Here is a 20,498-nt window from a genome sequence, read left to right as displayed (position 1 = left end):
GATCTCCTCGTGCTGAAATAGATAACATTCATTAGCACAGATTGGTGTTGCGAGGAGAAATTTATAAGAAGCATGTCACATACAACAAGTAAATAGGATATTTTTTAGGTCAGTGGCACTTAAACTAGCAACTGCTATGCACCCAGAATGCGGTTCCCATCCGGAACGCATCCAGGCATACCGCCCAGGTGCCGTACGAGATCCTCCTCATTCGGAGGACAGGGCAGTCGGATCATCTGCCTGGTTTCCCAGAAGGCCGCACGACTGGATGTCTAGGCACACGCAACTGCCCAGAGCATCCCTGTCCCTCGATTGAGGGGGACTTTGGGCTGCAACCAAGTGGAACTAAACGGTCTGCTCACGGGGCAGATGGATCCACCCTAATACTGAATCTAGCTCCTTGGTTGGGTTTCCATGGTCCTGTTTTAGGTAATCCTTAGATACACCATCTTCCACTTTAAAAAAAAACAACACCTTGAATATGCATGTATGTGTGTTTATCCTTTTAACAGTGCCAATTTGTTTAGAAGATGCAAAGGGGGGAAAATGAGATGACCACTACCCAGATTTTCAGATGAAGCTCTAGTTACCCCAATAACGAAGGAGCTCCCAGACCAATATCACAAACTAGGTCCTACTACAGCATGGCTTTCCCCAGTGGTGTCACTAGGCTTCGTGTCTCCCGGTGTGGGATGCCAGCGTGTTGCCCCCATGCAGTGGGCAGGACAACAACCCAGGTGGTGGGCATGGTGATGTACCATCACTCCGCCCCCACTGGTTTTTTGGCTGTACCTTTTGATAGAACAAAGAGGACACATTCTGTATGAAATTATGCATTGATTGATATATAACATGATTGTATAATTCTTCCAAATTATGATTTTAGTGATTTTGGTCACTAGTGGTGTCACATACACCCCCGGGTGTCAATTTACTAACACCTTATTGCAGCAGTTCTCAAACTTTTAGCACTGGGACCCACTTTTTAGAATGACAATCTGTCCAAGACCCACCAGAAATGATGTCATGGTGAGAGTGACATCATCAGGCAAATTCAAATAAATAAATATAAATAATTAAAGTAAAACAATAATTAAATAAGCGAAAGCTAGCCCTGGTCCACCAAGTGAATTTCCTCTGTAGCCTGTCTGCAATAACACCCCCGCCTCCAAAATCAGTAAGGCTTTCAGCCCTACCCAGTGCCCATTTCAATTTAAGAACTTCTGTTGAAACCAGATCACTGTCAGGATCCAACTGGCTTTGCAAGTCTCAAAAAGGTTCACCTTATCAGCTGAAGTTTCTGTTTTGATCCTTTTTAGTGGGGGGGGGGTTGCCTTCTGGAGCATTTTTTTTAGCTGCAGTTGCATAGGATCAGGACCATTCTGTAGCCTTGCACTCTCCTTCACCTGATCTTCCACACCAGCCAAGGCACATTTTCTTACAAGTAAACACAAACATGAAGCTTAGTTTCGCTTTCCATAGGGTTCAATACATTCATCTGCTTGGAGGGAGGGACTTCCTCTTCAGGTGTTTTTGGGGTCTGCATTCATTGGATCACACCATTCTGGTGTCGTTGGATTCTTCTCAGCCTGTCCTTTCCGACAGACTAAGGCAAGTTCGCCTACTCAAGAGAAAATGCACGATTCGGCTCACTTTCACTTTCCATAGGGATCCATGCATTTTTTGTTCTCCAGTTTTTTGGCCATAACTTTTGACAGAAAGGAGATATTTCACTCAGGTTTATTGCACTGCATTCTGCTTGAAATTCCGCATCCGACAGTATATAATATGATGGTGTTACTCCTAACCACCACGATTTTAGCACGTCACCCCCCCGTGCATGTCACCCGGTGTGGCCCGCACCCCCTGCACCCCCCTAGCAATGCCACTGGCTTTTCCACCACTGTATCTCCATGGTGGAAGTGCATCTACAGTTGTATATCTGCCTGTCATATGTCTATTAAAGAAAGGGGGCTCTGCCAGAAAGCTGCTGTTGGACTGCCATCAGCACATGAATTTCTGCACAGACTGGTTTTCTGCATGCCACAGCAAATGAACAGGGATTGCGTGGTTGCCATAAAATGCAAATGCATACAATGCCAAATAAAATAGACCTCAATGCAAATTAATGGCAGTCAGCATTCTACCTACCCCAGCTTACACTGTTGAACCCAGTGCTCAGTGCAGGTTAGTGTTTTCTGCTATCAGCTATGGTCTGAAAAGCATACACTTGTCTAGAGTTTTCTAATTACATTTCAATGCAGAGCAGGGGTGTCAAACATAAGTCCTACAGGCCGGATGCAGCCCCAGAAGCTCTTTATCCAGCAACCATTATAATTGGGCTCTCCCAGAACTGCCCTTTCAGCAGCACTGCTTCTGCCAACGGCCAGGGACAAACGAGGCCTCAGAAGAAATACTGTGGAGGGAGGGGCAGACTAAGAGAGGTGAGAAAGGGAGATACAGCCAAGGTGCTGAGACAGCCCAATTATCACATAGGCAACCCTTTTAGCAGCGCCACTTCAGCTGAGGTGTTACTTCACAGAGCATGGTTTAGCTGCTGAGCTGTGAAGTGACACTGCAGAAGTGGCACAACTGAAAGAGATGCCCACATTATAATTGGTTTATCTTAGCGTGGTAACTGGCCTCTCCCATATCTTGAAAATATTATCCAGATTTGCTTATTCACTCTTCTGACATTTTCAGCTAGTGAGTTCGAGAAAACACTGGTAATTTCTGGTCATCATCTGCTTAATGACATCACTTCCTGCTTAATTATATCATATCAGCAGGTGCCACAAATGTTACTCACCCAACTGTATCATATGAGCTTGTCACCCCTGATGTAACTCATGCAGATGCACTTGAATAATTTCCCACATGAAATACTGAAGCTTGTGAGAAGACTGGTTGGCAACCTTCAGTCTCGAAAGACTATGGTATAAGCCTACAGCACCGGGTATTCCAAGTTAGTCTCCCATCCAAGGTAGTCTCCCAAGCAGGCCTGACCCTGCTTAGCTTCCAAGATCAGACGAGATTGGGCATGTGCAGGGTAATCATGTCAAAACTGCTCAGTTGAGAGCTAGTCTGTTTTTCATTATTTCATAACATCAGGTAGCTTAGAAATTTCAGTACAACAACAGACATAAAATCTAGCATAAAATGAACAATTTGCAGCAATTAAAACACAGAGCAGAAGAAAACATAATTTTCAAAAAAGACTGCATAAATCAAATTGTCTTCATTACCTGCTTAAAAACAGGCATGAAGGTCAGCCTTCCATCTACATTGGCACAGTTGGAATTCAAGCCCCATGCAGCTTCTGTCTTGGCAATCTGGAGCCTGGTGATGACAATGAAGTTGTTGCTGAGCGCTCTGGTCTTGCCCCTGCACATAACACAGCTCTGCGCACACCCCCTTGAAAGTTAGAGGGAATGTTGGTGAAGGGGCCTGATGAACTTCTCTTAGGTGACTGCTCCAAATTTTTTTTTTTTTTTGGGGGGGGGGGGGATACCTGTGTAAGGCTGGAGGCTCGACAGCCTGGGAAGGCAGTTCATCTGAGAGAAGGAAAACTCTGATCCCAAACCTCCACTGCCTTGTGGCTACATCCAGTTATGGAAAAGGCTTCAGGAGTCAACCTCGAGGCAAAATCCGGAGCCGGAGTCCCTGAGGCAGTTCATGGCTGAACACAGTTACGTTCTGGCAACTCCTGCGATGCCGCTGGAACCAACCGTATTGGCCTCTGCCTTTCCATTGGACCATTTCAGCGACGTGGAGAGGGAGGGGGGATTTGCTGCATGGGTAACAGTCTATCCTCCATATCTACCTTACCCAGGCTTCGCGCACTGGAGAGGACACTGTTCCGGAACCACTATTCAGAGCGCGATACCATAGTCTTCCGAGACTGAAGGATGCCAACTAACGCCATGTGCATCGCACCATGTGAATTCTCCAGGTCATGAGAAAAGAATCTACACCAGATACAGAAGCTTAAGGAAAACCCAGCATTGGTCCACATTGCTAGGAAGAGCCATACTGTGATCCATACTATAAGGCTACAACCAGCTGTGGAGCCCTGCCACTCAGATAACAAGGAGATTTGCCGTCAATCAGGAATATTCCCGCAGGTCTCACATGCACATACTGCTTAAGCCAGCACCTCCCACAGGCTACTGCCAATTAATCTACAGTGTAAACCTCATTTGCTTTTGAACAAACATCAAAGTTTACAAAAGAACCTGCTTTGCTCTGTAATAGCAGCTTTCCGAGACTACTCAATAGCAGCTTTGGCTGTGCCCCAAAAAGATCTATGTACATCAATTAATCCTTAAAAAAATACACGGCGCCAAAGGAGCGTTCAGCCCTATTTATCCGGTCTTTAGCACTTCCCTCTACATTTTGTTATTTTTCTTGAACAGATAGCCCAGCTGTTCACACAAGGTAACAGCTCCTCCCCAATCAGGTTGCTTCCCGATGCCTTCCTCTCCTAGGAAAAATGGTATCATTATCTCAGGATGGGGCCTTTCTGCCAAGACCTCATGACCTGAATATGCTTTCAGCATTCCCTCTAGTGTGACAACTACTATGCAGCAAATTTTAAGGCTGCTATTTTCATTGAGAACCTGTAATTACCTTCAGCAAGCGGCACTTCAGCCTCTTTAACTGATTACAGGCCAAATGCTTTGCAACGCACACACAGCTGCAATTTACAGACTTATCGGGGGAATCTCCCCCACAACATCAAATCCCTTTGGGAGAAACAATATTTCATAAAAAGGCATCTCTGTTATTTTTGCAATGACTGTGCAAAATGGATTTACAGTGCAGCCAACCCCTAATTTTTCTGCTTCTGCACACTCAGGCACGTGGGCAAAGAGCTATGATGTATACAGCAGCTTTCCTTATTGGAAACTGCACTATAGGTCACTGGTACTGTCTCACACATTATGCCTGAGAACTGAAAGGAGCAAAAGCGTTCACACTACAACTGAATCAGACATGATAGTCTGGTATATCATAGAAGAATCCCAAGGTCAGATTTGCCCAAATTAGACTTTCAGGTCAGATTTCCTGTCAAAACCTGATCCTGACAAACTGGTATTTAAATTTCTGCATAATCTGAACAACCACATAAAAAAAGGAATCCAGGCTGATCAAAACACTGAAATGGGTGACCAGGGTTCAAATCCCTGCTCAGACATACACACTCATTAGGTAGCCCAATCCTAAATAACTTTCCAGCACTGAATCAAGGCAGCCTTAAGGTAAGAGAACAAACATTTCCTTACCTTGAGGTGGTCTCTGTAACTGCACCCCCCCCCCCCGCAGGATGCATTGCACACGCTGTTGGTTAGGACCAGACCCTTAGACAAGCCAGTACCTGAGAAACCATTATTGTCAGAACTCAAATCAACTGTAGTTTCTGCCTCTTTGACCTTGTTTGACATTCATTGATTTTTCTATGCTGCCACAGAAATGTGACATACATTCTTGCTCTACTCAGAGTAGGGCTTAATCTAACATTCTAATTCTGACAGCAGCACCAGTGGGTCAGATGTCACTTGGAAGCTCAGAAGCAAGGTGATAGGACCTCCTGCCAGTTGTTCCGTTCAACCAACATTCAAAGGTATACCTCTGGTTAACTTGGCTAGGAGGCCTCATAGCTCCTTTATGTTTGGCAGACAGAGTTATTTACCCCAGCATAGCATCTTTTCCAAGGGAAGTTTGCTGCTGTCTCTTATAGCTGTATTTTAAAAACAGCAAAAAAAGATTGTAAACGCTTTAGAGCAGCGGTTCCCAAACTCCTATAAGGGAGTTGGGACCACTATAAGTCTTGGCAGGGTGGGGCTGAGCAGGGGACACCCCCAACGGCGCCTCTACTCCCCTTAAGGGGGCCCACTTCTGAGTCCCCTGGTGGGCCACAACCTACCAGTTTGGGAATCACTGTTTTAGAGGGAACCATAGTTTTCATTTATTTTGCTATACCAACAGCTTTCTAAACTACATAAACACACACACACACACACACACACACACAGAGTCGTGCATCGCTTAGCAACAGGGATGTGAACTGGCACCCTCAACGCCAAGCAAGGCTTGATACTATATGAAGCCTCCAAAAATGAGGGATAAAGTTTACTATATAAACTTTTTATCATAAAGACACTCAGTCGTGCACTCCCTCTAAGGAATGGTCAAAAGAGGGCATTGCACAGAGATCAGCCAGAACTAGAACCACCACTCAAACCAAGATAATATAAACCAGAATAGCTTATGTGACAAAGCCTGACTTGTATAAAAGCTCTGACAGAACAATAGAGCTTATGGCCTTCCTCTCAGTGGAGCAGAGCGAATTGTGGAAATCACCATCCTGCTTTTGCATTTTGCTGTGGAGTTTGGGATAAGCAGAATTAAATTATCCTGCTCGCTACCAAAACTCTGTGGAGGGAGCTCAGAGGTTCCGCCCATCATTACTGCTCACTTCTTTCATATTTGATTCAAGTGGTCAACAACTAGACAAAAGATTTTAAAAAACAAAGCCCAAGCAATTAAGAAGACTGCCTTACCCCACAATTCTATGCATGTCATTTCAGAAGTAAGTAAATCCTAATGAGTTCACTTATGTCTAGGTCAGGGGTTCCCAAACCATGGGTCTGGGACCCATTAGTGGGTCATGACCCAATTTTTTGTGGTCCGTGAAACAGACAGGGCAGATTAGGCTACATGCATCAAGAACAAGCTGCTACTTGGGGGAAAAGCACTGCTGCCCAGTCACCATTATAGCCATACCCTTGGCATTTATAAATCAGGCAGTAGCCTCTAGGGCCTCTAAAAAGTTTAGGAACCACTGGTCTACGTCAGTATTTCTCAAGGTTTGTCTTCCACTTCACATGGTCCACCTATTGGAAATACCTCCGGAAGTAACTGGTAGTGACATCATTGCTATTTACTTCTGTTCTGGGAGGCCAGATGAGACATAACAAACACCAGAAAGAGACTCAGGGAGGACACTCATACCACTGGATGAGAAACACTGTTCTAGGTAATTGAGTGTAAGGTTGCCACCTTAAACAATCAGAAAACTAGGTTTCTATATTACTGGTATAAAAAGTCAAACCAGGCAGAATCAGAAGCAAAGGAAGTTCCCATCTCCTCCCAGTTGGGAAGAGTGTGAAAACTGAAACAGCTGTTCACTTACAACAAATTACTTCAAGCCAAGTAGTTTTCACTGTATTTGTGAGTGCAGTTCAGTTTGGCACGGCATTTAAATTGGGGCGTTTTTTTAGCTGTACACCAGAAAAACCCGAAAGCAAATTCATTATTTAAAATACTGAGAACAAGAAGGCATGAGTTCAAAAAAAAGAAGAAAAAAAAGAGGACAATTCTTACATTAGCAGTGTTAGTGACTCCAGACTGGTTTTGGGAAACCATACATTCTCTGAGAGGCTTTTAAATTAAGCTTTGAACCACATGAGACCTTTTGCCTCTAGCACAGATCAGGGAAGAGTAGGAGAAGAGACAAAGGGAGATACTGAGAGATTATAGAAAGTAAGGCCAGTAATTATGTTTTGTCCACATTAGAGATTTCCCCTTGAGTGTTACTATATTTGGTATTACGAGACATTAGTATCCAGCTATACTAATTTTTCATTTCAGGAAAACAGAAGATGACAGTATCAGTCTTTGCTTGTCTGAGCCAAGCAACCAATGCGGTCTATGATGCCATAATATTTTATTTCCTTTTTCATACTCTGTTTTTATTTTTCTCGGCTTCTTTTCCCCCCACAGTTGTGCTGTGTTGGTAATGACTAACACAGAAGGGGGTGTTCCAGAGACAGACGCTCAATAATTTTAACCATAGGCGGCATTTCTCAATATGCGGTGGGGGTTTGGGAAGTGCAATTTGATTAAGTGGATCTCAAATGCAATAAACTCACTGTGATCACATAAAACGTGTGGGGGAGAAGAAGAAGGGAAGAATTTTCAGGTAGGTGGGAACAACAGAGCAGAGAACTGGCTAAGAACATATGGGAAGCCAGTTTTGATTGTTCATGGCTGATGCTTAGGGGAGAAGGGATATCAAGCTGATGCTTTGGTTAAATTATCAGGACGGAACGCTTCTGAACCAATAGCCCTAAACTTATGACATAAGGGTTCTATTTTTAATAAGATGTTTAAAAAAATAATCTCTTTCCCAATGAAATATAGAGAACACAAATAAAATGGAGCAAGGAGTAACAGTTAGACACAGATTTCAAGCTGCCAGACAAGCATTTTGCATCATAAATCAGGATTCTTCTCACACATTTGAAAGAGAATCAGCAGAAGCTGTAACTTATTTAAGACTAGACCCAGCAATACCTTTCAGCTGTACACATAGATTGGCCAAGTTGGGCTAAGGATCCAGGACCATTGGAAGGCCCAAGCTTCAACCTTCAGTTGAGAGACTGGGGGCAGCAGTGATTTGGAGTGTGATCTGGAACACTTCAAGGGTGCCATGCGCTCCATAACCACGTATTAAACAACAACAGCAGCACACTTGTTCTAATGCTGTGTGAGTTTGCTTTAGGAGAAGATTGCCACTTCAGCAAGACAATGTTCTGGAAAAAACATCACTGAGGGGAAGGGAGAACTTCCCACTTCAGCATACCACAATTCTAACTGGGATTGCCATCCTGCATAGCTATTTTGAAGAAAAAGGGAGTGCTTCCAGTTGGAAGTACACACTGGCAGATATGTCATTTGGCTCTTAGTGAGGAGGGGCAAGTGTCATCTTCCATCTATCTCATATTAAAAGGATCAGACATGATGGCTGATCCTCAGGAGCAACAATATCTTTGGCCAACTCACTTTTTTGCATACTGATATTTGTACCATGCAGAAATATTCACAGGATAAGTGGGTCTGGCTACAGTGTACACTTGGTGGTAAACCTAGCATGGTTGTGGCGTAACTTGCTTAAAAGCCCTGTGTGGGTACTAGGACATACAAAACAAATGAGTCTACATAGTTGCGAGCCTCTGAGGGGTCTGATGAAGCAGTAGGGAGAGATGGTGGCATGCACAATGTCACCAATCAGCTGGGAGGTAGTGTGTTTGGTCCTGCTGGCCATCAGATTGGGTGGCCCTGCTCAGAAGAAGGGTGTGGAAGTGACAGCGTGTGATGACACCAGCCACACACCTGTTCTCAGCCAGGTGGGGCATGACTCAGCAGCACCTGACTGAGCACTTTGGGGCTGAGTCCAGGCCTTAAAGCAGGAAGGAGCAGAAGGGAAGGAAGAAAAGGAGATAGAAACTGGGAGAAAAGGAGAGGTGAAGAGGAACAGAAGAGGACACAAGCAGGGACAAGGAACTATACTGAGAGAGTGGATACCCTTCCTCAGCCACTACTGCCCCGAGGGAGAGCCAGAGGGTGGGAATCCAGGGACCAGAACTCTGTACCCAGAAGAGATTGAGAGGATGCTAAAACAGGTGGCAGGGGTACCCCTACTATGAGGTACCCCCACAGACCCTATCCTGTGCTGCATTTCAGATGACATGAGTAGGGCAATTATGGCAACAGACAAGAAGTGAGAAAAGGGATCAAGTTAACCCTGGGAGGTGGAGGAGGACATGGTGGTATGTCCTCTGCCTTTTGTTTCCAATGGTCATTTGGAACTCAATAAAGAGAAGGTGCTCAAGAGCACCTTCTGCATGTACTATCTGATATGTCCCCCAGTTTCTCAAAACCCATCAACATGGAGCTCCCCCCATGGGAGAAGGGGACAGAGATGACAATTCCACATGCCAAATATACATGCCAAAGGAAAAATCTCTGAAAAAACAGTACGCATGTTGATTAAGCTGTTATCATTATTGTGAATTAGGAAAGTAAGCATGACCATAAATACTTGAAATACTCTGCCTCTTTTGCAAGTTTTACTGTGAATGTATCCAAAAGGCCTTTGGTTCTTCTTGAATCTTTCACTGCCCAACTACTACACCATTAAGGGCCAATCCTATGCTGCCCACCCTGCAGTATAGCAGTGCCGAATTGGCCGCTGCTCATCCTATGGGGCACAAGAAACATCAGTTCCCTTACCCCATGTAGCACCCCTGCAGTCCCATGGGCCAATTCAGATAAGCACCAGTGAAATCAGCAGTGCAGATTCAAGTAGCCCATGTCGGGCTTTCAGGCACAGGAAGGGGGACAGAATCTGGCAATAGGCTCTGCCGCAGTCTCCCCGGGCCTCAGACACACTGCGGGTCACCCTCCCCCTGCCCAGAAACACCCCCTCCCCACCTTTCCTCATCATCCCCCCACGCAGGAACACCTTCCCACCAAGCAACAGAATATTCACTGTATGTGGGTGCCCAGCATCCTCCTACCTGCACGAAGGCCCAGTAAGAAATGGTTATGGCCACTGCCTGGGCAGCGCACACATGCGTAGCCCTTTCCAGGTAAAGGATTAGGTTATAAAATACCTGTTCCAAAATGGTGCCCCATGTGACATATTTAGGGAGTGTGATTTTTTTTTTCTTAGCTAAATGTATTTAACAAAGACTAATGAAATGTGATGATTTATACACATTGGAAGAATTGCTGGGAATCAGAGCGGCAAACACTGAGGCTTTCAAATGAACTTGAAAAATAACACTTCAGGAGCATATATGACACCAATTTGGTTCTTCCTTCTCACCCCTGTACCCATCACACTCATTTCAAATGACTATGTGGAAGTATGCACACACTCAACAGAAAGGAGGAGAGAGGGTGGTTCCCCTGGAAGGATGCAATTTGAAGGATGCTGCAATTTTAATTCTGCTTGAAAAGTTAGAAGTGACATCCCTGTCACTTTTCCAGGCCCATGACTCTATTTTTAATCCATTTGCTTGAAAACTCAATGTGAAAATTGCATTCCAGGGCCACAAACAAGAGAAGGAATGCAGAATATTAAGCAGGATGTCCCTTTAGACACTTCTCTGGGTTTTGGAAAGCCCTAAACAGTTTTGACTGATTTTTACGGTTTAAATGCTTCTGTTCACAAGGGTACAAGGGACACAAATTTGGAGCTAAGACTCATGCAACACATTTATATATTATTTATATATTTCCCTGTTTTGCCCTAGCAATAGAACAGGCTGTTAATGAAGCACAGATTCTGCTTGCAATACCACTAATTCAATATCTATTGGGTTGTCTGCAATGTTGCCATTGATAAAGTGATAGCAGAGCAGTGGTCTGCAACATTACGCCTATATGGGCATGCTGTGTGTTAAAGAGCAAATAAACCTAGTGGAAGCTAGTTTTTTGGTGAGCATTGAGGCAATTATGAAAATAAACTCTGTGGAAGGTGCACAGAAGCAGCAAGGAATCTGGAAAGATGTCTGTGTCACCGTGAAACAGTAACTTGACACATACAGGTCTCAATAGAACTGCAGGGAGAAAAGGCTTCCCTGCTGAACTGAACACAGCATACAGCTAAATAATAAATCAGAGGCTTGTAACCAAGTTTCTTAGAAAAAGCCAAGTCATATCTTGTGCTGAGACAGCCATGAAGCTGCATTATAGTGACCTCTTTGCAGAAATCTTTTATCCTTTACATGTATATCCCACCTTGCATTTCAATGGATCAAGTGTTACAAATTAAAATGTTCCAGACCAATATTATTAGATATGGGTTGAGTTAATAACTCTGTCTTTTCATTCTCTAAAAAATTATAATCTTTACTTTATAATTATTAATTTCAGGGAATATTTACTGTACCAAGCACTTTCCAGTTCTGACCACATTCTTACAGATACTGCTGTGTGTTTATGGCAGTAGAAAGCATTTTGGGATGGGAGATGAAACTGGACAATGATAACCACATTCCCTTTAACTCTAAAGTTCTTGTAATTCTCTTTTAAATATATCAAACTGCTATGCTGTATTGTTTTACAACAAGAAAAAAAATATGCTGCTCAATTTTAAATTTCTTCTTTTTTTGGATTTAAGACAAGCAAAATGGATTTGGAAAGATCTAGAATAGACTAAGGGTGCAATCCCAACCTCTGGTTGGGCCGGTGCAAGTCCCTTGTACCAGCCCACCAGTGTCGCAAAAGTGTCCTTTCTCCAAGAGAGGAAGGAGGCTGGTGCAGGTCCTGCTCACCCAGTCCAGAAGATAAGTCCTAGTTGGCTGAGCTAGGCCAAGTCTGGGGAACTTGGGAAGGGCAGGGAGGAGGCGTTTTGCGGCGGGGGAAGGGCTGGCAGTAGGCAGACCTGTGGATGGATGGCAGGTGAACAGGGCCAGGATCCAGCAGTTATGCCAGATCCTATCCCCAGTCCTGGGCAGCCCAGTGGCCCAACAGCTTTGGGCTGCTCAGATCTGCACCACCAGCCCCATTGGGGCTGCTGTGGTTTTACCCAGGGTAAGGGGAAAAGATTTCCTTTGCCCCAGGCTGAGCTGCTTTGGGCCCCAACCATGCTCTGGATGTGGGGCAGGCCCTCCGGCCTGCCTGCTCCAGGGCAGGTTAGAATTGGGCTGGAGAACTGTTTTCCCAAAGACCAGAAGCATCAATGTCCACTATTGCAAAAATACCGTCTCACCATGTAAAAAACCACCATAAAACTGACTCAAGGAGAGATTTAGTTTGCATCAGCATGCAGTATGTTTCAGTTACGGATCACTTGAAATTGTCAAGATTATGTTATCAACACTTGCCCATACAACTTACAGGGCAATCCAAACTGTAGCCTGAAATGATGCAGTCATCCCAAAAGGCATGTCTACAACTCCGAACCAGCAGTGCTGGCAGGAAGGCCTGCACTGGCCCACAGGCACTGCATCCAGAGCCCTAACTGCCAGTACAAGGAGGTGGGCATGGGGAGGAAAGACAGACAGCAGGTGTTTCTGGATGGCAGATGGTAGAACAGGGGCAGGGGATGGATCAGCCCTAAAAGGGGAATTATTAGTGGGCATGGCAGAGGCCTTCTCTGCTATAGCCTAAACCTTTTTCTGGGCCAGCCAACATTATACCAGGCTTCCTGGATTTGTGCCAGCTAAACAGCTGTCATGGATCCAATAAGCCCCATAGGGCAGGCTGGGGCATTACTCTGGACAAGGGGGAAAATAGCCCTAAGAGACCTCCAGTCACTCCTAACCTGCCCTGGATACAGTGCAGGCCATGCAGCTTGGCCGTGCCAGCTTAGGATTGGGTTCCCCATAGCATAGTTACAATTAAAGTTACAGCATAAACAATGCATTATACACACATTTTATCTGCACATTAGCAAATCAGCAGCAGCATCCTTTACCTCACTGTTCCAACTGCACGTTCTAATGGGTGTAAGCATAATATTTCTAAGCTTGTGAACAGAAGCATTTGTCATGAGCACAATGGATAAAAGGAGTTATTTGTGTGGCAAAACAAAGGAGGAAAATTCTCACATTAATTGTTCAGCTTCATAGCCTGTGTGCCTTATCATCAAATTAAAAGTAGCAATACGTGGCCTATTAGGTTTTGATAATTATACCTGTCTTATTTGCAGAGAACAAAATTTATTGCCCAGGGCAGTTTTAATTACAATCAAGTGCAAGGTGACTGAAGTTTTTAATAAGAATTTCTGAATTTAAGATACAGTTCTTTTTGTGGAAACATTGCTAATGAGCAGTAGCCACTAAAGGAAATCACTTTGGTTGAAACTTCCATTATTATAAAAACTTGCAGGATTTGCTGAAACACGACTGAAATATTCTCAGTTGTTTTATATTCTATTGCTATATATAATGAAAACCATCATCACGGAATTTTAATAGCCTGAGAAATTCTTAATTGTCATAATGCAGGTAATGAGAAGTGACAAATTAATAAGGTTTTTGGAATGTACCTATCTGCATTACAAATGTTTGTGATCCACTTATGTGGGAAGCTGACCTACTAGAGCAGTGGTTTCCAAACTGTGGGTCTGGGACCCACCGATGAGTTGTGACCCAGTTTTTCTCAGGTTGCAAAACTGACAAGGCAGATTAGGCTATGTGCCATCAAAGGCTAATCAAACTGCTACTTGGGGGGAAAACACCGCTGCCCAATTATAAACACACCCATTTATAAATCCACCATTTATAAATCCATTTATAAATCCATTTATAAATGGGTATAAACACACCCATTTATAAACACACCCATTTATAAATCAAGCAGCAACTGTTACCCTGCACATGCCCAATCTCGTCTGATCTCGGAAGCTAAGCAGGGTCAGGCCTGGTTAGTACTTGGATGGGAGACCGCCTGGGAATACCGGTTGCTGTAGGCTTATACCATAGTCTTTCGAGACTGAAGGTTGCCAACCAGCAGCCTTTAGGGCCGCTAAAAAGTTTGGGAACCACTGTACTAGAGGATTTGGTCAGGTGATCAGCTGACCTATGATCTGATAAGCTGATTTATAGAAGGATAGGTGGGTATTCAAAGCTGAGATATAAAAAGAGATCTTGATGTGAATGCTGTCTTCAGCTTCAGCCTTCAGTCAAGCTAGGAGAGAGATCGCATTACAGCAATCCAACTCCCACCTTGGGATACTCTGCAGTATCGCTGCCAAGTCAAGACGTGAAGCTTTTAGTCAAGGAAATCTCCTGAGCTTCAGATACTTATCAGAACATCAGATACTTATGTTCCCCAACCCAAATGCAGTAACAAACATTTGAAATATGCATACAAACATTTGAACAAACATTTGAAATCCATTCCAAGACTGAACCCTTAGAACAGCTCTGGATATTAATGATTCATGTAAATATAGAAAGCACCAGTTGAGTTGAGCTTCCCACATTTGCACATATCGTTAATGCCCAAAACTGGTGAGAGACTGAATAGCTTCATAAAGGATTACCAGAAATAAATGAGAGAAAGGACATCATACATGGAAGAACTGGACCAAACAGGCCACGGATGGAGACACTGCAGGTGAAAAGATGTGTGATGTGATTCCAGCATAAAAAACAAAGTCAAAAAAGGAAGACATAGAAAATTATCTTGGACTAGCACCTCCCAAGCCTTGCTTCTGAGTTTTTATTAATGTCAGCCACTTATGAGACTTTCCAATGTCCTTATTTTTCCTCTAGCAAAAAGACTGGCAAAAAATAATCTGGAAGGGGCTGATTTGAACCAGCAACTACTGTGAACTTCAAAACTACAGCTCCCATCCATTTTATGTACAACATATACAAATGTAAACACGGACAAGAGAGAGAAAAGAATAAAATATCAGCAACTTCAGGAAATAGATCAAGGGACTTTGCTATTCTGGGCCCCCACCAACATATCATGCTTTTGAACCTTTCAGCACTTGTTTCTGTATGGTGCAGAGACAGACAGCTAGGTTCCCAGGGAATTTTGCCTTTTGTGCTAACAACTACATCAAAGGTCAACGCTGCAAAGAAAGCTGACAGAGACTGCCCTCAAGGAATATTTTCACATGGAAATTCAACTAGAAAGCCCAAAAGCATGAAAAAGGTAGCAGGTGGGCACTTTAAAGTTTACAGGATAGGGCAAGCTATCTACAAAAAGAGACACTAGATGAATGCTCTAGTCGCATCCACTGTATACTTCCCTAAAGACAGACAACCAGAGAAACTTTGTTAGTTTCACAGCAAGTCACCTTTCTATAGATCCAAGACTACATGATCAAATTCTTTAAAAAAAAAAATAAACTAATCAGATATGTCCCCACTGTATCAATCATCATACTATACTGGTTTACAAGTGCAACAGACTGCTAGAAACTCAGACACAGATTGAGACCACAAAATGTTCCTGTAAAGAAGTTTTAATCGTTTGAATACAGACATGATTCTTTTGTAAGATTTCATCTGCATGGTCCCCACAATTCTAGCACCCAGTAGCATATGTATTAATGATTCCTAATTTATTTTATATCATCATGTGCAAGTCAACATACATTGCTAACATAAAAACAGAAAAGTCCAAAGTGCATAAGGTTTTTCTTGCTAGTCTGTTCAGGAGTTTCGTTAATCCAGTAAGAAACACAATAAGCTCACACACCTTTCATCCCCCACCTCTAGGTAGAGACTAATGGTTGAGAGAATAAAAAACTAGTCTTATGTGTACTTCAGAGCTCCCTTATCCCAATCTTTTGCCTGTTTTGATCCAGAGGAATATCACAAATTTAAGTTAAGGCAGTGTTTCTCAAATTTTGGGTCAGGACCCACTAGGTGGGTCACGAACCAATTTCAGGTGGGTCCCCATTTATTTCAGCATTTTATTTTTAATATATTAGACTTGATGCTACCATGGGATGTGACTGCATTTGGGGAAATGTTACACGTCTGTACTTTTAACAAGTTACTGTGTACATTCTTTTAACAATGATAGTAAATAGAACTTACTCCTGGATACGTGTGGGTAGGATTGCAGCCTAGGATTGTTAAAAATTTTCCTGCTTGATGATGTCACTTACAGTCATGACATCACTTCTGGCAGGTCCTGACAGATTTTCATTCTAAAAAGTGGGTCCTGGTGCTAAATGTGTGAGAACCACTGAGTTCTCATTGTGTGCCTAAGGAGTTCTTAATACACAAATCCAGTATTTGGCAGGACCATTCATCACATTCCATCCAGACATAATGGGATATGAGGAAAACTGGATGGAGTGGGCCGTGGGCTCATGCCCACATAAGTTCACAAAGTACCATCTGACCCCACTGTCAATTAGTAGATTGTAGTATTAGTTGGCAGTGGAAAATTGTGACATTGTCCTAGATCAGTGTTTCTCAAACTGTGGGTCAGGACCCACTAGATGGGTCACAAGCCAATTTCTGGTGGTCCCCATTCATTCCAGTATTTTATGTTTAATATATTAACTTGATGCTATTATGGTATGTGACTGCATTTGGGGAAATGTTACAGGTCTGCATTTTAACAGGCTACTATGTATGTGTTTTTAACAAAGATAGTTAATGGGGCTTACTCCTGGGTAACTGTGGCTAGCATCACAGCCTAGGATTGTTACAAATTTTTCTGCTTGATGACGTCACTTCCATGGGGTCCCAACAGATTGTCATTCTAAAAATTGGGTCCCAGTGCTAAAAAATTTGAGAACCACTGTCCTAGATAATCATACCCACACATGATGTACACTAGTTCAATCCTACTGATTTTGTGTACCTGTACTAATTACAGTCTCAGGAAAAATGTGTCTTCCACCAAACCTTTATCAGAATTCAGATTTGGAAAATAAATAAAGCTCTAGTTATTTTTACCAACAAGATTCAAGTCTTCTCCACTCCCAACAACACTAAGTACATACTGCCCTCCTTGCAGCCAAAGAAGGACTTTGTTATCCTTCCTTGAAAGGAAGGTTTTATAAACATTATGCTACAGAAGTATTTGAATGATCAAAAAGATAAAAGAAAAAAATGGATCTGCTGACAGAATTGTTAAATTTCCAGCCCATTAAGAGCAGCAGAAGTTTTGCCATTGACTTCAGAAGAACAGTGATTGCCTTAAACCCTTCTTTCAGTCACTAATTGTGAGCAGTCCCAGCAGAGCTCTTACAGCAATATGCAGGCCAATCAGATTTATTATTTTTTTTTGCTTCAAAAGGTTCTAAATGCCATCTCTAAATTGCTATGGACTTCCACTTCCAAGTTCAAGATCATGACTCTCTCCTGCTTGACTAAAAAAAGATATTGAAAAAAATCAATCCTTAACACAGAAAGATCAACAGCTAGCATGTTATTATAATATTATATATATTAATAAGATGATTACAGGGCTGGGGCACCTTCCTTACGAGGAAAGGCTACGGCGTTTGGGCCTCTTCAGCCTAGAAAAGAGACGCCTGAGGGGGGGCATGATTGAGACATACAAAATTATGCAGGGGATGGACAGAGTGGATAGGGAGATGCTCTTTACACTCTCACATAATACCAGAACCAGGGGACATCCACTAAAATTGAGTGTTGGGCGGGTTAGGACAGACAAAAGAAAATATTTCTTTACTCAGTGTGTGGTCGGTCTGTGGAACTCCTTGCCACAGGATGTGGTGATGGCATCTAGCCTAGACGCCTTTAAAAGGGGATTGGACAAGTTTCTGGAGGAAAAATCCATTATGGGGTACAAGCCATGATGTGTATGCACAACCTCCTGATTTTAGAAATGGGTTATGTCAGAATGCCAGATGCAAGGGAGGGCACCAGGATGAGGTCTCTTGTTATCTGGTGTGCTCCCTGGGGCATTTGGTGGGCCGCTGTGAGATACAGTAAGCTGGACTAGATGGGCCTATGGCCTGATCCAGTGGGGCTGTTCTTATGTTCTTATAGCATGGCATAAATTCATGGGAACACAAACAAACACAAGCACACACAATCTTATAGTTTCTATGGACATTAGCATTCATGATTTGGTCCCCAGTATCTACGGGGTACACGAAGATGTGCACTTGGACCAATGCTTTAAGACAAAATACATCAGTAGTTGACTACCTTTTATTTACACAACCTGCATCCAATTTAATAAACGGAGGCTTGAGGCAATCCAAATGAAAACAAACCATAAATGAACAGGCTGAGAAAAGCTTGACCACACAAATGTCACGTTTCACTAGCTGCTTTCTCCCAACATATCTCTGCTTCAGCCACTGCTAAGTGACTTCCAAAAACAAGCTGTAATTGTACCAAGAGGTTTAACAACACTCTTCTATGCAGCGGCATGAAGAATACTAACAAGGAGCTGCTTTGGAGGGAGGCAAGTGTTTGGCTGGAAACTGGGATATAAATTTTTAAAAACATAACAATATTACAGCTTTCAGTCACCTGACTGCAACTTTGTGAGCTTGTTTTCACAAAGACTGCATGCTGATGAACATGAAATATCTGATCCATGAAATCTGGACCACATCACGAGCAAGAACAGGCAGACTCCCCCTTGGCTTGATTTGGAATGGAGCTTGGCAAAGTGAGCTCTTTTCCTAAAAAGGTCAAAAATAGCTTCCCCAAACCCAATAAAGCACATGGAAACCTCATCGCGTGGTTGATGATATCATTGTGAGCATGAGGAGAGTCCAGATACTATCCTTCCACAACTCCTTCCTCTGCATTTTCCTAACCTACTCATGAACCCCTAAAATACACTCCACAACCCTTTACCTGCTGACAAATTTAGCTGGCAACAAACAAACTAAGTTTCTTCTTTTAAGAATGAACTGCTTCATTAAGTGGAATTTAAACAAAGCAGCAGCAGATGAAAAGGGTCTCTTAATTCTCCTCCCCCCCCCATAAGTTCCCCAATCCAAAATTCCCACAAATGGCTTCCCTGTGCTTCCAATTGCCACAAACATGTCATGCCATACTGGAGAGTATTAGATGTGTGTGTGAGGAAATGGAGGTCCCACCAACATGAGTCCCCTGTCTACTAACTAACATTAGGGCCCCCCCCCAACCCTTGAACAGGATTACTTGGCCCAGATCCATTTGGTGACCCAAGCAGGCTGACAAGAGCCACAGTTGGGGTCAAGTGGAAGTCAGCCAACCCTTGTCAGTTGAGTCTACATGAGCTCAAATGGATTCAGAAGACCCAGGTGGATAAAGAGCCATGGATACAAATGGGGACAAACACTAAACAGGGAGAGGACATGATTTCCCTGGCTCAATCTCCAGTTGAGTCCCCACTCCGCTGTCCTGGGTCACACTGACAAGGAGCCCTGCACAGTCAATCTACAGAGTGTGTACCTTGCTGGAACACTCTGAACTTGGGATGCAGAGGGAGGTGGTCTGTGAGAATGGGCGTAATTGGATTAGGCCTTGAGAAGGCGGGCCTTCATGTTGGAGAATTAATGCTGGCCTCCATCAACACTTGGTGTGAGGGCATACCAAACAGATGAAGGACAGGAACCAACAAGAAACAATTGACGGGGGTGGGGGGAGCCGCAACTAGAGACCTGGGGAGAAGGGATCTACCAAGGAAACAGCCTGTACCAAATGCATGAATAAATCACCTGTTGCAGCAGTTCTACAGTCTCCAAGGCCCCCCCCCCATGGACCTATTTTAACCCTTTCAACATGGAGCTTGCCTCATGGGATGAGGTGGGTGCCCTGGGGGCCACTACAATGTCTTTAAAGGTGCTATCTTCATTTACACAAGGATACTGTGAAGCCAAACATGGAATGTATGCCCTAGACTAGAGCACTATTCCCCAAAATCATGCATAACATACAGGGGTTCCTCTATAGACATTGGGTGGGGAGTTTCCTCAAAGTGGAAACATTTGAAAACCTCTGATTTAGGCCAGCCAGAGTTTAAACCCCCCAAAATACGTCCATCCAAAACAACATCTAGTCAGAGGGAGCACACAGAAATCCAAAGCCAAAATCAGTGAAGAAACCCAAAGACATGCTGGAACACAGAGCGAGGGCCACTGATGACCATCATGCTAGCAGCCTCTTCTCTATCTCCTTGTGCAACTGCTGGGAGACTGGAATCAAGCCAAATAGGGTGCAGAAGGGCATGGTTGTCATGACGACCCT

At 43.5% G+C, this 20,498-nt stretch overlaps 1 protein-coding gene and 1 pseudogene across 5 annotated transcripts in view; one reads left to right on the top strand and one right to left on the bottom strand.

Annotated features, from left to right (window-relative positions):
- CACNA2D1 (calcium voltage-gated channel auxiliary subunit alpha2delta 1) overlaps positions 1–20,498 on the bottom strand; it is a 472,859-nt gene that overhangs the window by 342,098 nt on the left and 110,263 nt on the right. The gene's annotated exons all lie outside the window — the stretch shown is intronic.
- Positions 14,154–14,271, top strand: LOC136658106 (5S ribosomal RNA; annotated as a pseudogene).

This window comes from Tiliqua scincoides, chromosome 7, assembly GCF_035046505.1.
Source record: "Tiliqua scincoides isolate rTilSci1 chromosome 7, rTilSci1.hap2, whole genome shotgun sequence".
In the NCBI taxonomy this organism is placed as follows: Eukaryota; Metazoa; Chordata; class Lepidosauria; order Squamata; family Scincidae; genus Tiliqua; species Tiliqua scincoides.
This window is presented reverse-complemented; position numbering and strand designations above follow the sequence as displayed.